We start from the raw sequence: 15,956 nt of genomic DNA, 5'->3' as shown, positions 1-15,956 counted from the left end.
GAAATTCTATTTCCCAGCCAGCCTCAGGGAGTGGGCAGGAGGAAGGAAGTGGGGCGGCCACAGGGGCGGAGTCAAGTTTTAACAGCGAACAGAGTGAGGAAGCCGTTCCCCAACAAGAGAGAAGTGAAAACAAAATGGAGGAGGAGGAGGAGGATGCAACGGCTTCCTCACTCTACACCGTATCGGAGGTTAGTGTGGTGGATAGTGGGGGTGAATCCGAGGGTTCACTCCCCAATGCTCAGGTGCAAAAAAGGTCTGCGAGATCTCCTCTGCTTCAAACAGAGGAGAAAAGGCTGCGGGCATCGCATCGGCTAGATAGTTCCTCTTCGTTAGATCTAGACCGTATGTGGCCCGCAGAATCTCCCAATGAAGTCTCCTTTTTGCACGTTAAGCTTAGAACATCGTCACCGAAGGAGCCACAAGAGGTTCTCTCTGTGGACTCTGAGGCGGCGAGCATTTGCCCTCCTGATCCCAGTTTTTCTGGGGAAAAGGAGAAGCAAGTGCTACATGACATAACATGATTTTAATGTAACTTTCTGCAGTCTTTTGGTTTTATCCTTCTATTAATGCTTGTATTTTTAACCATACTGCTCATGGCCCTCACTATCTCTACAATCAATGTGAGAAGTGTGAGGTCTACTTTGCGAGCACAGAGTGTGTTATCCTTTTTAAAAACTTTTAAGTCAGATGTGTTTTTATTGCAAGAATGTGGTTTGCCCTTTTTAACAAATTACAGGAAGTGGGAGGAGATTTGGACCCCAGGATTTTCCATTTGGAGTGGGTCCAATTTTAACAAAAATGACGGTGTTGCTATTTTAATAAAAAATCCCAACCTTTTGGTGAAGGGCAGCACTGTGGTGAGGGACGGGCGGGCAATTTTAGCAAATCTGACTTTTTTAGGTAAGGATCTTAACATTTTAAATATGTATGGTTTTACTGAAAAAAATAACAGGTATGAGCTTTTAGAAGACTTGCAACCCCACATGCTAGGCAGGGCTCCCCTAGTGGTAGCAGGGGATTTTAATTGTGTATTATCAAAAAAGGACAGAAGGAGGGTAGGAGAGGATTTTAAGGTCGACAAGACATCGGTTTTATTACAAAATATAGTCAAAGATTTTAAGTTAGTTGACTGTTTTAAAACAATGCATCAAAGAGAGGAAGGCTTCACCTGGTTCAGTGGTGACGGTGCCAGAGCCTCTCGAATTGACTATATTTTTACCAGGGACCTCCCGCCGACCGATGCTACATTGACCCCCCTCTTTTTTTCCGACCACATGATGCTGTCTTGCACTCTTTCACTCCCCACGGGTGTGACTGCAGGGGGAGGGCTGTGGAAGCTGAACTGTTCCCTATTAGAGGACGAGGAAGTGGTTAGTGAGTATAGGGAGCAGTTCAGCCAATGGCAGACCCTCCAGGACTTTTACGACTCACGTGCACAGTGGTGGGAGATGGTGAAACAAAGGACAGGACGGTTTTTTAAACAAATTGGAAAAGAAAAAAAGAATAAAGAAAAAAGACGCATGATGGGGTTGCAAAAAAGACTGCAGAGATATTTTAACCTTTTAAACAATGGATTGGATTTTACAAATGAAATAAAAGAAGTAAAGAAAGAAATGTCAGATCTGTCTGAAACAAAGAGCAAAGGTGTCATTTTAAGATGTAGAGAAAGGGAGTTAGAGGAAGGAGAGAAGTGTACCAGGTATTTTTTTAAAAAGACAATAGCTCGGGGAGGGTCGATCAATATTTTAAAAACTTTTAGAGGGGGGGAAGTAAATACAACTGACCTGATTTTAGGGGAAATTGAAAGTTTTTACAGTAATTTATACGGCACTAAAGAGGTACACAATGGCATCTTAGAGGAAGTTTTAGGGTTTTTAGATAAAAAAGTTAAGAGTCCAGATGTGCTTTTATCCCAGGATTTTAATCTTTTAGAATTGGAAAAAGCTTTAAAGGGTTTTAAGAAGGGGAAGTCCCCGGGCATGGACGGACTCCCCTTTGAGTTTTATCTGACTTTCTGGGACATTTTAGCACATGACTTACTTACAGTTTTTAAAGAATTTGAGACTCTTGACAGACTTCCAGACAGCTTTAGAGTAGGGATAGTTACATTACTGTACAAAAAAGGAGACAAGACTGACTTGAGAAACTGGCGACCAATCACTCTTTTAAATTATGATTGTAAACTTTTTAGTAAGATTTTAGCTACACGCATGTCGACTGTTTTAGAGGACGTAATCCACCTGGATCAAGCTTGCGCTGTGCCCGGCAGGAAGATCACGGACAGCCTGGTACTGATCAGAGACGCCATCTGTTATGCGAGAGACAGAAACATTAGGCTTGTAGTCCTAAATTTAGACTTTGAAAAAGCTTTTGATCGGGTCTCGCACCAGTACCTCCTTCAGGTACTGCAAAAAATGGGCTTTCCAGAGAGGTTTATAGCTTGGGTGGGACTGCTGTATGAGGGCTTAAGCAGCAAATTTCTTGCAAATGGGCATCTTTCCAAAGCTGTAAATATCCACAGCGGTGTCCGTCAGGGGTGTCCTTTATCTCCCCTTCTGTATGTGGCTTGTATTGAGCCACTGGCACAGATCTTGAGAAGGGATAAATGGATTAAAGGACTAGATATCCCAGGAACTGGTGGACTGACGGCGACCTGCGTTTTATATATGGATGACGTGACCCTTTTAGCGACTGACTTTTTATCAGTACGAAGAGCAATGGACTTGACTGACTGGTACGGTCGGGCCTCGGGCGCCAAGCTTAACAGGAGTAAGTCCGAGGCCCTGCTCTTCGGGCCGTGGGGCGACGTGGACACAGGAGGACTAGATTTGGATTTTAAAGAAAAGGATTTGAAAATTTTAGGAGTAAAATTTGACAGGGAGGGTGGAGGACCAGGAAACTGGACTGACATGTTAGGGAAAGTCAGACAAAGACTGGGCTTTTGGGGACTAAGACAACTGACGTTAGAAGGCAAGATTTTAATTTTTAAAGCAGTGATTTTACCACTAATTTTACTTGTCTGTTCTGTTTTTAGTCCCCCAAGACGATTCCTGGCTAAGTTGGAGAGGGCGGTATTTTATTTCCTGTGGGGGTCCAAGTGGGAACGAATCAAGAGGGAGGTCGTTAAAAAGAAAAAAGAGAATGGCGGGAAAGGCCTCCCAGACCCCCACCTGTTTTTAGGCAGCCGCTTTGCCGCCCTCCATATCCAGTATGCACTGACCCCATCCAGAGAACACAAGACAGCAGCCATGACCCGATTCTGGATGGGGTCATACCTAAGAAGTTTGAAAATTTTACCCATTGATCTTAAAAGTCCAGTGTCTTTTAATTTGTCAAAAGAGCATAGTTTTATTAAGAAATTTTTAAAGAAATATCTTTTAGAAACAAATGATGCCACTGTTTTAACTAATCACAAGTCTCTCGTCTCTCTTGTGCAGGATCGAGAATCGGTGAGTCCAGTTCCAGGCCTCACACTAGGTGAGGCCAAAGACGTTTGGAGGAACGCAGCCCACCCAGCTCTCCAGAACAGGCTTAAGGACCTGTCGTGGATGGTGGCTCATGAGATCCTCCCGGTCAGGGCGGTCATGCACTCCAGAGGCATGGCCAAAAACTCCACCTGCCCACGGTCCGGATGTGGTTCCCCGGAGACCGTTCAACATCTGCTCTGGGAGTGCGGCGCTGCGCGGGACCTGTGGGCCAAGACAGGCCCCCTGTTTTTCCCGTGCCTGCCAGCGGGTGGGGCCCAGGTGGACTATAAGCTCGCCATCCTGGGGGTGGGTCAGGGCTTGAAGGAGTTGACACCACCAACGTTTGCCTCGCTCTGGCTCACCCTCAACCACATCAAGGATGCCATCTGGGTCACCAGAAACCTGCTGGTGGGGAAACGCGTGACGGTCCCCCTCCACGCGTGCGAGCAGAGGATTACATCAACGCTGCAGGGTGGGCCGCACGTCGTTATTCGGATGGGGGGGGCGAGGTCACACGGAGAAGGTCCCGGCCGCCACCGTACCTGGCCGCCCGTAGATGCACCCTCACCACTCTGGCTACGGGAACAGCGGGCCAGCGGGCCGGAGGAGAGGGGATCTCCGCTGGGCACTGGAAGCGAGGAGTCTGGGGCCTGTTCTGGAGACCTGGAGTGAATGGACATTCTTGATAGGGACTCACCCTCGATCCTGTACAAGAGATGTTTTATTTGGCATATTTTATTGTTTTATTGTTTTATATTTGCATTCCTATTTTATTTTAATCCATTTTACCTTTACTTTAAAACAACACACAACATACATGGACTTTTACACAACACATCAACATAACTGATTTTTAACTGTAACTTATGTCCTTTTTGTTGTTTTAAGATATGTGCAAAAATGTGATTTTATAAGGAAAAAATGGATATTGAAAGAATGGAATGAAACAATGTGACAATAAACTTTTTTCGAAAGAAAAAAATCTGTTCTTATCAGTTTAATATCTGATACGTGCCCTACCCGGGCACCATATATTAAATTGATTTTTGGAACTGGGAGATGGAAGAGGGGCTTGCTCCGTCCACTCCACGCATCGACCCGGTATTGCAGTACTTCTGGGAACGGTGCACCCCCAAAAACTGTGTTCAATGAAAGAGATGTTTTAGTCTTGTGTGGCAGCAGGTGTTAATGGAAGTAACGTATATTGCTGTGTATGGGTGCTTTAAAGGTGTTGTAGGTGATCATATGCTATACAGGTAATGGTGGTGTGAGAGGGAAAAAAAAACAACAACTCTGTTCTTATCTCGTTTAACATCTGATTCGTCCACTATCCGGTGACCGCGTATGAAATTGATTTTTGGCTCATGGATCCGGAGCATGAAAACAACATCATCCACAACAACAACAGCAAAAGAGCCCGACTCTGCAGGTTTTTGATGTCTCTCTCTTATCTCTTGGAGTTTTTACGAATGAGCTGATGAGTTGAATCAGGTGTGTGTTTGATTGTCCGACCGTTGGTGAGGATTGCGGAGAGGGACACGGTGCCTCTGACGGGAGGCCTGGGAATTCATACTTACCTGGCAGGGGAGACACCATGATCAGGAAGGTGGTTCACCCAGGGCGAGGCTCGGCCATTGCACTCCGGTTGTGCTGACCCCTGCGAATTCCCCAAATGTGGGAATCTCGACTGCATAATTTATGGTAGTGGGGGACTGCGTTCGCGCTCTCCCCTGGACACACTGGTTAAAAGAGCAGATTGTTCGAGTTCCTCTTCTTCTGGTAGTTAACGACCTAGGAAGTCCAGAGAATTGAACTGCAGTGGTTGATCGAGAGATGTAAAACTCTCAACCTAGGACCAGTCTGCAAAAGTAGGGCTGTTTTTTAGTTTATTTTTTTCATCATTCTTCAAATAATCTCCATTATTCAACCAGCGCTTTTATTGGCAGTAGTGGTCCTAGAAGCAAAGTTGTTCCGAATGAGGAGTTCTATCATGTGGTATGAATACCTTGTGCATGTGTGAAAAATCACCTGACATACAGTCGCCTATGGCCGTATTCATGTTGTTGTTTTTACTGTTTACAGCGCCACCAAGTGGCCAGTCGCCACATCCCTTTTCACCTGAGCACAGGCTGAGCCCGTGCACAGGTGTACCGACTTGGGTGTAATTGTCTCATTCCGTTGGAGAGTTATGGCCATTTAAGTAAAGCCCGCCTCGCCCACTCCCAACGTTTTGGCGTCCCGTCGCCAACGTGAATCGAAATTCCGACTTTTTTCCCCATCGCTGTCGGCAATCAGACTCCAGGGAATCTTTCTGCACCGGTTTGGGTCAGATCGGGCGAAAGACCTAGGACTAGTGTGCAAAAGTAGCTTTTTCACAAAATCCCAAATACCCGAAAATCTCGCCAGCGCAACCATCGAATCCGAGGCCCGCGTCTTGTTCGGCCCGAGCCAAGGATTCCGGTGATGTAAGACACTTGGGTCTGCGACGGACGGTTCAGGAGTTACGAGGCATTTCGTACTTCTGATCGCTGCAGCGCCACCTTGGGGCCGAGCCTTGGTGATGTTGTAGACCGGGCGGGTACTACCATCCCTCAAGAGTTTCAAGTCTCTACGACGTACGCTTTGGTCTGCCCGCTCACTTTTAGGGCAGAATGTTTGTTGGTCCAAAATCCCAGGTTGCACTCCAAAGTGTCGTGTTGTGCGCTCTGCTGTGATCCATTTTCGGTGTCAACAGTCAAGCTGAGCTTGTATTGCTGTGAGCTGAGCTTGTTTGTTGGCGACCTTTAGACCCTCTCGCCACGGCCCAGGTGGGCGTGGCCTTTGACGGCTCCCCCGCCTCTGCGTCATTGTGTCATCGCTTCTCGGCCTTTTGGCTAAGATCAAGTGTCTGGTCCTAAGGTAGAGACAGCGATCGCCTCTTGTTGGACTTGGTCTCGTGTGTTGCTTGTCACACGGGACACACACCCTTCAGGAGGTACATTGACAAGCGGCTTTTAATTGACGACTCGTTCTACGAGGAATCTTCTGGTTTTAAGGTAAGCAGGTTTTAATTTATTTATTGTATATTTATTGTTGGGTTTTAGCCGCAGCAGGCTAGTGGTGCCTCCAACATGTCGGCTGCTCGTGCCGGCATGAGGAGGCACCACAGCGTGCGTTTTAAATTTAAACCAAAAGAGGATGGCACTCTCCGGGTCATGTCCAGGCTGGACTTTTCTAGGAAGTGCATCCAACAGTTACTCGGTTTTAAGGTTGTGGACATAAACTGCCTGTTGACTCTGCCCCTGAATCATGGCTTTGATGTAAGTTTTGCTTCTGCTTCCTTGCTAAGTACTTTTTGGACTCGATTTGAAATGTGTAAAGCCAATTTCTCCATGTTCACTGTGGAAAAACTGACTGATAATTCACTGAAAGTTGTGATTGTCAGGATGTTTAATGAAACAGTTAGTGGAGAAGATATTTCTGTATGGTTGGCAAGATATTGCTCTATTCGTGGACAACCAGTCAAGGTTTTAGATGAAGACGGTATCTGGAGCTGTGCGTGGAGAGTGCCCATTAAACAATGGGCAGATCCCAACAGCTACCATGGCCTGAGTCAAATACCTTCTATGATTGTGTTGGGAGAGAATAGAGGCTACATCCATTACCAAGGGATGCCCAAGCTATGCCGCAAGTGTGGCAAACTTGGACATCTCGCCGAGGCATGCCAAGAAGTAGTGTGTAGGAAGTGCAGAGAAATTGGGCACATTTTTGAAGAGTGCCAAAATGGCAGAAAGTGCAACCTCTGTGGAGAATCATCCCATCTCTACAGAGACTGCCCTAAAAGTTTTGCCAACAAGTTAAAAAGCAACAAAATGGCCGCCCCACCCAAAGAACAAACAATTGAGGAGGCGGGCCCCGAGGTTTCGGCGGGAAATTCAAACCCCCAGCCAGCCTCAGGGATTGGACAGGAAGGAGGAAGTGGGGCGGCCACAGGGGCGGAGTCAATTCTGGCAGTTGGTGAGGGGGAGGAAGCCAATCCTCAAAATGAAATTGAAAAAGAAGACAGTATGGAGGATGAAGAGGAGGAAATGGCTTCCTCCCTAGTAACCGTGTCTGAGGTTAGTGTGTCCACGAGTGGGAGTGAAACAGATGTTTCGCTCCCCAATGCTCAAGTGCAGAAAAGAACTGCGAGATCTCCTCTGGTTCAAACAGAGGAGAAAAAGCTGCGGGTAGCGCATCGGCTAGATAGTTCCCCCATGGAAGATCTAGACCGTATGTGGCCCGCAGAATCTCCTAATGAAGTCTCTTTTCTGCATTTCAAGCTAAGAACATCATCGCCAAAGGATTCGCAAGAGGCCTTCTCTGCGAGCCCTGAGGCGTCAAGCACTTGCCCCCCTGATCCCAGCTCATCTGGGGAAAAGGGAAGGCAAGTGCAACAAGAAATAACATGATTTTAATTATACCTCTGTAGTCCCTTGGTTGCTTTTAAATGTCTCACACCCTTTTAACCATACTGCTCATGGCTCTCACTATCTCCACAATCAATGTGAGAAGTGTGAAGAGCAATATACGAGCACAGAGTGTGTTATCCTTTTTAAAATCTTTTAAGTCAGATGTGTTTTTATTGCAAGAATGTGGTCTGCCTTTTTTAACAAATTACAGGAAGTGGGAGGAGATTTGGACCCCAGGACTTTCCATCTGGAGTGGGTCCAATTTTAACAAAAATGACGGTGTTGCTATTTTAGTAAAAAATCCCCATGTTTTGGTGAAGGGCAGCACTGTGGTGAGGGATGGGCGGGCAATTTTAGCTAATCTGACTTTTTTAGGTAAGGATTTTAACATTTTAAATGTGTATGGTTTTACAGGTAAAAACAACAGGTATGAGCTTTTAGAAGACCTGCAGCCCCACATGCTCGGGAGGGCTCCCCTAGTGGTAGCAGGGGATTTTAATTGTGTTTTATCAAGACAGGATAGAAAGAGGGTAGGAGAGGATTTTAAGGTCGACAAGACATCGGTTTTATTACAAAATATAGTCAAAGATTTTAAGTTAGTTGACTGCTTTAAAACAATGCATCAAAGAGAGGAGGGCTTCACCTGGTTCAGTGGTGATGGCGCCAGAGCCTCTCGAATTGACTATGTTTTTACAAGGGACTGCCCGCCGACCGATGCTACATTGAGCCCCCTCTTCTTTTCTGATCACATGATGCTCTCCTGCACCCTTTCACTACCCACGGGTGTGACCGTAGGGGGAGGGCTGTGGAAGCTGAACTGCTCCCTATTAGAGGATGAGGAAGTGATTAGTGAATATAGGGAGCAGTTCAGCCAATGGCAGACCCTCCAAGACTTTTTCGACTCACGTGCACAGTGGTGGGAGATGGTGAAACAAAGGACAGGACGGTTTTTTAAACAAATTGGAAAAGAAAAAAAGAATAAAGAAAAAAGACGCATGATGGGGCTGCAAAAAAGACTGCAGAGATATTTTAACCTTTTAAACAGTGGATTGGATTTTACAGAAGAAATTAAAGAAGTAAAGAAAGAAATGTCAGATTTGTCCGAAACAAAGACTAAAGGTGTCATTTTAAGATGTAAGGAGAGAGAAATAGAAGAAGGGGAAAAGTGTACTAGATATTTTTTTAAAAAGACAATAACACGGGGAGGGTCAATTAATACTTTAAAAACTTTTACAGGTGGGGAGGTAAATACAACAGATCTGATTTTAGGGGAAATTGAAAGTTTTTACAATAATTTATACAGCACTAAAGAGGTACACAATGGCATCTTAGAGGAAGTTTTAGGGTTTTTAGACAAAAAGGTAAAGAGTCCAGATGTGCTTTTATCCCAAGATTTTACTCTTTTAGAAATGCACAAAGCGCTAAAAGGTTTTAAAAAGGGGAAGTCCCCAGGCTTGGATGGACTCCCCTTTGAGTTTTATCTGACTTTCTGGGACATTTTAGCACACGACTTATTGACAGTTTTTAAAGAACTTGAGACTCTTGACAGACTTCCAGACAGCTTTAGAGTAGGGATAGTTACATTACTATACAAAAAAGGGGACAAGACTGACCTGAGAAACTGGCGACCAATCACTCTTTTAAATTATGATTGTAAACTTTTTAGTAAGATTTTAGCTACACGTATGTCGACTGTTTTAGAGGACGTAATCCACCTGGATCAAGCATGCGCTGTGCCCGGCAGGAAGATCACGGACAGCCTGGTACTGATCAGAGACGCCATCTGTTTTGCGAGAGACAGAAACATTCGGCTAGTAGTCCTAAATTTAGATTTCGAAAAAGCCTTTGATCGCGTCTCGCACCAGTACCTGTTCCAGGTACTGGAAAAAATGGGGTTTCCTGGGAGGTTTATAGCCTGGGTGGGACTGCTGTACAACGATCTGTCTAGCAGAATTTTGGTTAACGGGCATTTATCCAAAGCTGTAAAACTCTACAGCGGCGTCCGTCAGGGGTGTCCTTTATCTCCCCTTCTGTATGTGGCTTGTATTGAGCCACTGGCACAAATCTTGAGAAGGGATAAATGGATTAAAGGACTAGACATCCCAGGGACTGGTGGACTGACGACGACCTGTGTTTTATATATGGATGACGTGACCCTTTTAGCGACTGACCTTTTATCAGTACGAAGAGCAATGGACTTGACTGACTGGTACGGTCGGGCCTCGGGCGCCAAGCTCAATAGGAGTAAGTCCGAGGCCCAGCTCTTCGGGCCGTGGGGGAACGTGGACACAGTTGGACTAGATTTGGATTTTAAAGACAATGATTTGAAAATTTTAGGTGTAAAATTTGACAGAGAGGGTGGAGGACAAGGAAACTGGACTGACATGTTAGGGAAAGTCAGGCAAAGACTGGGCTTTTGGGGACTGAGACAATTGACGTTTGAAGGCAAGATTTTAATTTTTAAAGCTGTGATTTTACCACTGATTTTACTTGTCTGTTCTGTTTTTAGTCCCCCAAGACGATTCCTGGCCAACCTGGAGAGGGCGGTATTTTATTTCCTGTGGGGGTCCAAGTGGGAACGACTAAAGAGGGAGGTCGTCAAAAAGAAAAAAGAGAATGGCGGGAAAGGCCTCCCAGACCCCCACCTGTTTTTAGGCAGCCGCTTTGCCGCCCTCCACATCCAGTACGCACTGACCCCATCCAGAGAACACAAGACAGCAGCCATGACCCGATTCTGGATGGGGTCATACCTAAGAACTTTGAAAATTTTACCCATTGATCTTAAAAGTCCTGTGTCTTTTAATTTGTCAAAAGAGCATAGTTTTATTAAGAAATTTTTAAAGAAATATCTTTTAGAGACAAATGATGCCACCATTTTAACTAACCATAAGTCTCTTATCTCTCTTGTGCAGGATCGAGAATCGGTGAGCCCGGTTCCAGGCCTCACACTAGGTGAGGCCAAAGATGTTTGGAGGAACGCAGCCCACCCAGCTCTCCAGAACAGGCTTAAAGACTTGTCGTGGATGGTGGCTCATGAGATCCTCCCGGTCAGGGCGGTTATGCACTCCAGAGGCATGGCCAAAAACTCCACCTGCCCACGGTCCGGATGTGGTTCCCCGGAGACCGTTCGACATCTGCTCTGGGAGTGCGGCGAAGCGCGGGACCTGTGGGCCAAGACCGGCCCCCTGTTTTTCCCGTGCCTGCCAGCGGGTGGGGCCCAGGTGGACTACAAGCTCGCCATCCTGGGGGTGGGTCAGGGCTTGAAGGAGCTGACACAACCAAAATTTTCCTCGCTCTGGCTCACCCTAAACGTGATCAAGGATGCCATCTGGGTCACCAGAAATCTGCTGGTGGGGAAACGCGTGACGGTCCCCCTCCACGCGTGCGAGCAGAAAATAAGATCAACGCTGCAGGGTGGGCCGCACGTCGTTATTCGGATGGGGGGGCCGGGGTCACACGTAGAAGGTCCCGGCCGCCACCGACCCTGGCCGCCCGTAGATGCACCCTCACCACACCGGCTACGGGAACAGCGGGCCAGCGGGCCGGAGGAGAGGGGATCTCCGCTGGGCACCAGAAGCGGGGAGTCTGGGGCCTGTTCTGGAGACCTGGAGTGAATGGACAATCTTGATAGGGACTCACCCTCGATCCTGTACAAGAGATGTTTTATTTGGCATATTTTATTGTTTTATTGTTTTATATTTGCATTCCTATTTTATTTTAATCCATTTTACCTTTACTTTAAAACAACACACAACATACATGGACTTTTACACAACACATCAACATAACTGATTTTTAACTGTAACTTATGTCCTTTTTGTTGTTTTAAGATATGTGCAAAAATGTGATTTTATAAGGAAAAAATGGATATTGAAAGAATGGAATGAAACAATGTGACAATAAACTTTTTTCGAAAGAAAAAATCTGTTCTTATCATCTGTTTTATATATGGATGACGTGACCCTTTTAGCGACTGACCTTTTATCAGTACGAAGAGCAATGGACTTGACTGACTGGTACGGTCGGGCCTCGGGCGCCAAGCTCAATAGGAGTAAGTCCGAGGCCCAGCTCTTCGGGCCGTGGGGGAACGTGGACACAGTTGGACTAGATTTGGATTTTAAAGACAATGATTTGAAAATTTTAGGTGTAAAATTTGACAGAGAGGGTGGAGGACAAGGAAACTGGACTGACATGTTAGGGAAAGTCAGGCAAAGACTGGGCTTTTGGGGACTGAGACAATTGACGTTTGAAGGCAAGATTTTAATTTTTAAAGCTGTGATTTTACCACTGATTTTACTTGTCTGTTCTGTTTTTAGTCCCCCAAGACGATTCCTGGCCAACCTGGAGAGGGCGGTATTTTATTTCCTGTGGGGGTCCAAGTGGGAACGACTAAAGAGGGAGGTCGTCAAAAAGAAAAAAGAGAATGGCGGGAAAGGCCTCCCAGACCCCCACCTGTTTTTAGGCAGCCGCTTTGCCGCCCTCCACATCCAGTACGCACTGACCCCATCCAGAGAACACAAGACAGCAGCCATGACCCGATTCTGGATGGGGTCATACCTAAGAACTTTGAAAATTTTACCCATTGATCTTAAAAGTCCTGTGTCTTTTAATTTGTCAAAAGAGCATAGTTTTATTAAGAAATTTTTAAAGAAATATCTTTTAGAGACAAATGATGCCACCATTTTAACTAACCATAAGTCTCTTATCTCTCTTGTGCAGGATCGAGAATCGGTGAGCCCGGTTCCAGGCCTCACACTAGGTGAGGCCAAAGATGTTTGGAGGAACGCAGCCCACCCAGCTCTCCAGAACAGGCTTAAAGACTTGTCGTGGATGGTGGCTCATGAGATCCTCCCAGTCAGGGCGGTTATGCACTCCAGAGGCATGGCCAAAAACTCCACCTGCCCACGGTCCGGATGTGGTTCCCCGGAGACCGTTCGACATCTGCTCTGGGAGTGCGGCGAAGCGCGGGACCTGTGGGCCAAGACCGGCCCCCTGTTTTTCCCGTGCCTGCCAGCGGGTGGGGCCCAGGTGGACTACAAGCTCGCCATCCTGGGGGTGGGTCAGGGCTTGAAGGAGCTGACACAACCAAAATTTTCCTCGCTCTGGCTCACCCTAAACGTGATCAAGGATGCCATCTGGGTCACCAGAAATCTGCTGGTGGGGAAACGCGTGACGGTCCCCCTCCACGCGTGCGAGCAGAAAATAAGATCAACGCTGCAGGGTGGGCCGCACGTCGTTATTCGGATGGGGGGGCCGGGGTCACACGTAGAAGGTCCCGGCCGCCACCGACCCTGGCCGCCCGTAGATGCACCCTCACCACACCGGCTACGGGAACAGCGGGCCAGCGGGCCGGAGGAGAGGGGATCTCCGCTGGGCACCAGAAGCGGGGAGTCTGGGGCCTGTTCTGGAGACCTGGAGTGAATGGACAATCTTGATAGGGACTCACCCTCGATCCTGTACAAGAGATGTTTTATTTGGCATATTTTATTGTTTTATTGTTTTATATTTGCATTCCTATTTTATTTTAATCCATTTTACCTTTACTTTAAAACAACACACAACATACATGGACTTTTACACAACACATCAACATAACTGATTTTTAACTGTAACTTATGTCCTTTTTGTTGTTTTAAGATATGTGCAAAAATGTGATTTTATAAGGAAAAAATGGATATTGAAAGAATGGAATGAAACAATGTGACAATAAACTTTTTTCGAAAAAAATCTGTTCTTATCAGTTTAATATCTGATACGTGCCCTACCCGGGCACCATATATTAAATTGATTTTTGGAACTGGGAGATGGAAGAGGGGCTTGCTCCGTCCACTCCACGCATCGACCCGGTATTGCAGTACTTCTGGGAACGGTGCACCCCCAAAAACTGTGTTCAATGAAAGAGATGTTTTAGTCTTGTGTGGCAGCAGGTGTTAATGGAAGTAACGTATATTGCTGTGTATGGGTGCTTTAAAGGTGTTGTAGGTGATCATATGCTATACAGGTAATGGTGGTGTGAGAGGGAAAAAAAAACAACAACTCTGTTCTTATCTCGTTTAACATCTGATTCGTCCACTATCCGGTGACCGCGTATGAAATTGATTTTTGGCTCATGGATCCGGAGCATGAAAACAACATCATCCACAACAACAACAGCAAAAGAGCCCGACTCTGCAGGTTTTTGATGTCTCTCTCTTATCTCTTGGAGTTTTTACGAATGAGCTGATGAGTTGAATCAGGTGTGTGTTTGATTGTCCGACCGTTGGTGAGGATTGCGGAGAGGGACACGGTTCCTCTGACGGGAGGCCTGGGAATTCATACTTACCTGGCAGGGGAGACACCATGATCAGGAAGGTGGTTCACCCAGGGCGAGGCTCGGCCATTGCACTCCGGTTGTGCTGACCCCTGCGAATTCCCCAAATGTGGGAATCTCGACTGCATAATTTATGGTAGTGGGGGACTGCGTTCGCGCTCTCCCCTGGACACACTGGTTAAAAGAGCAGATTGTTCGAGTTCCTCTTCTTCTGGTAGTTAACGACCTAGGAAGTCCAGAGAATTGAACTGCAGTGGTTGATCGAGAGATGTAAAACTCTCAACCTAGGACCAGTCTGCAAAAGTAGGGCTGTTTTTTAGTTTATTTTTTTCATCATTCTTCAAATAATCTCCATTATTCAACCAGCGCTTTTATTGGCAGTAGTGGTCCTAGAAGCAAAGTTGTTCCGAATGAGGAGTTCTATCATGTGGTATGAATACCTTGTGCATGTGTGAAAAATCACCTGACATACAGTCGCCTATGGCCGTATTCATGTTGTTGTTTTTACTGTTTACAGCGCCACCAAGTGGCCAGTCGCCACATCCCTTTTCACCTGAGCACAGGCTGAGCCCGTGCACAGGTGTACCGACTTGGGTGTAATTGTCTCATTCCGTTGGAGAGTTATGGCCATTTAAGTAAAGCCCGCCTCGCCCACTCCCAACGTTTTGGCGTCCCGTCGCCAACGTGAATCGAAATTCCGACTTTTTTCCCCATCGCTGTCGGCAATCAGACTCCAGGGAATCTTTCTGCACCGGTTTGGGTCAGATCGGGCGAAAGACCTAGGACTAGTGTGCAAAAGTAGCTTTTTCACAAAATCCCAAATACCCGAAAATCTCGCCAGCGCAACCATCGAATCCGAGGCCTGCGTCTTGTTCGGCCCGAGCCAAGGATTCCGGTGATGTAAGACACTTGGGTCTGCGACGGACGGTTCAGGAGTTACGAGGCATTTCGTACTTCTGATCGCTGCAGCGCCACCTTGGGGCCGATTGGGCCGAGCCTTGGTGATGTTGTAGACCGGGCGGGTACTACCATCCCTCAAGAGTTTCAAGTCTCTACGACGTACGCTTTGGTCTGCCCGCTCACTTTTAGGGCAGAATGTTTGTTGGTCCAAAATCCCAGGTTGCACTCCAAAGTGTCGTGTTGTGCGCTCTGCTGTGATCCATTTTCGGTGTCAACAGTCAAGCTGAGCTTGTATTGCTGTGAGCTGAGCTTGTTTGTTGGCGACCTTTAGACCCTCTCGCCACGGCCCAGGTGGGCGTGGCCTTTGACGGCTCCCCCGCCTCTGCGTCATTGTGTCATCGCTTCTCGGCCTTTTGGCTAAGATCAAGTGTAGTATCTGTTCTTATCAGTTTAATATCTGATACGTGCCCTACCCAGGCACCATATATTAAATTGATTTTTGGAACTGGGAGATGGAAGAGGGGCTTGCTCCGTCCACTCCACGCATCGACCCGGTATTGCAGTACTTCTGGGAACGGTGCACCCCCAAAAACTGTGTTCAATGAAAGAGATGTTTTAGTCTTGTGTGGCAGCAGGTGTTAATGGAAGTAACGTATATTGCTGTGTATGGGTGCTTTAAAGGTGTTGTAGGTGATCATATGCTATACAGGTAATGGTGGTGTGAGAGGGAAAAAAAAACAACAACTCTGTTCTTATCTCGTTTAACATCTGATTCGTCCACTATCCGGTGACCGCGTATGAAATTGATTTTTGGCTCATGGATCCGGAGCATGAAAACAACATCATCCA

General features: G+C 46.6%; 3 non-coding genes and 2 pseudogenes across 3 annotated transcripts; all 5 read left to right on the top strand.

The window, feature by feature from the left end:
• The first annotated feature begins 4,424 nt into the window (after window positions 1-4,424).
• On the top strand, window positions 4,425-4,602 carry LOC143727367 (U2 spliceosomal RNA; annotated as a pseudogene).
• Window positions 4,603-5,036: 434 nt separating this feature from the next.
• Window positions 5,037-5,200, top strand: LOC143726742 (U1 spliceosomal RNA). Its single transcript, XR_013198975.1, has one exon. It is a non-coding gene; the product is annotated as a U1 spliceosomal RNA (small nuclear RNA).
• Window positions 5,201-13,603: 8,403 nt separating this feature from the next.
• LOC143727377 (U2 spliceosomal RNA) lies at window positions 13,604-13,777 on the top strand (annotated as a pseudogene).
• Window positions 13,778-14,211: 434 nt separating this feature from the next.
• On the top strand, window positions 14,212-14,375 carry LOC143726741 (U1 spliceosomal RNA). The gene has a single exon (XR_013198974.1). It is a non-coding gene; the product is annotated as a U1 spliceosomal RNA (small nuclear RNA).
• A 1,129-nt stretch (window positions 14,376-15,504) lies between these two features.
• LOC143727229 (U2 spliceosomal RNA) lies at window positions 15,505-15,695 on the top strand. Its single transcript, XR_013199434.1, has one exon. It is a non-coding gene; the product is annotated as a U2 spliceosomal RNA (small nuclear RNA).
• Window positions 15,696-15,956: the final 261 nt, after the last annotated feature.

This window comes from Siphateles boraxobius, unplaced genomic scaffold (assembly GCF_051911475.1).
Source record: "Siphateles boraxobius isolate OS27281-9 unplaced genomic scaffold, OSU_SipBor_1 77, whole genome shotgun sequence".
In the NCBI taxonomy this organism is placed as follows: Eukaryota; Metazoa; Chordata; class Actinopteri; order Cypriniformes; family Leuciscidae; genus Siphateles; species Siphateles boraxobius.
Note: the sequence above shows the minus strand (reverse complement) of the source record. Positions and strands in the feature narration are given on the sequence as shown.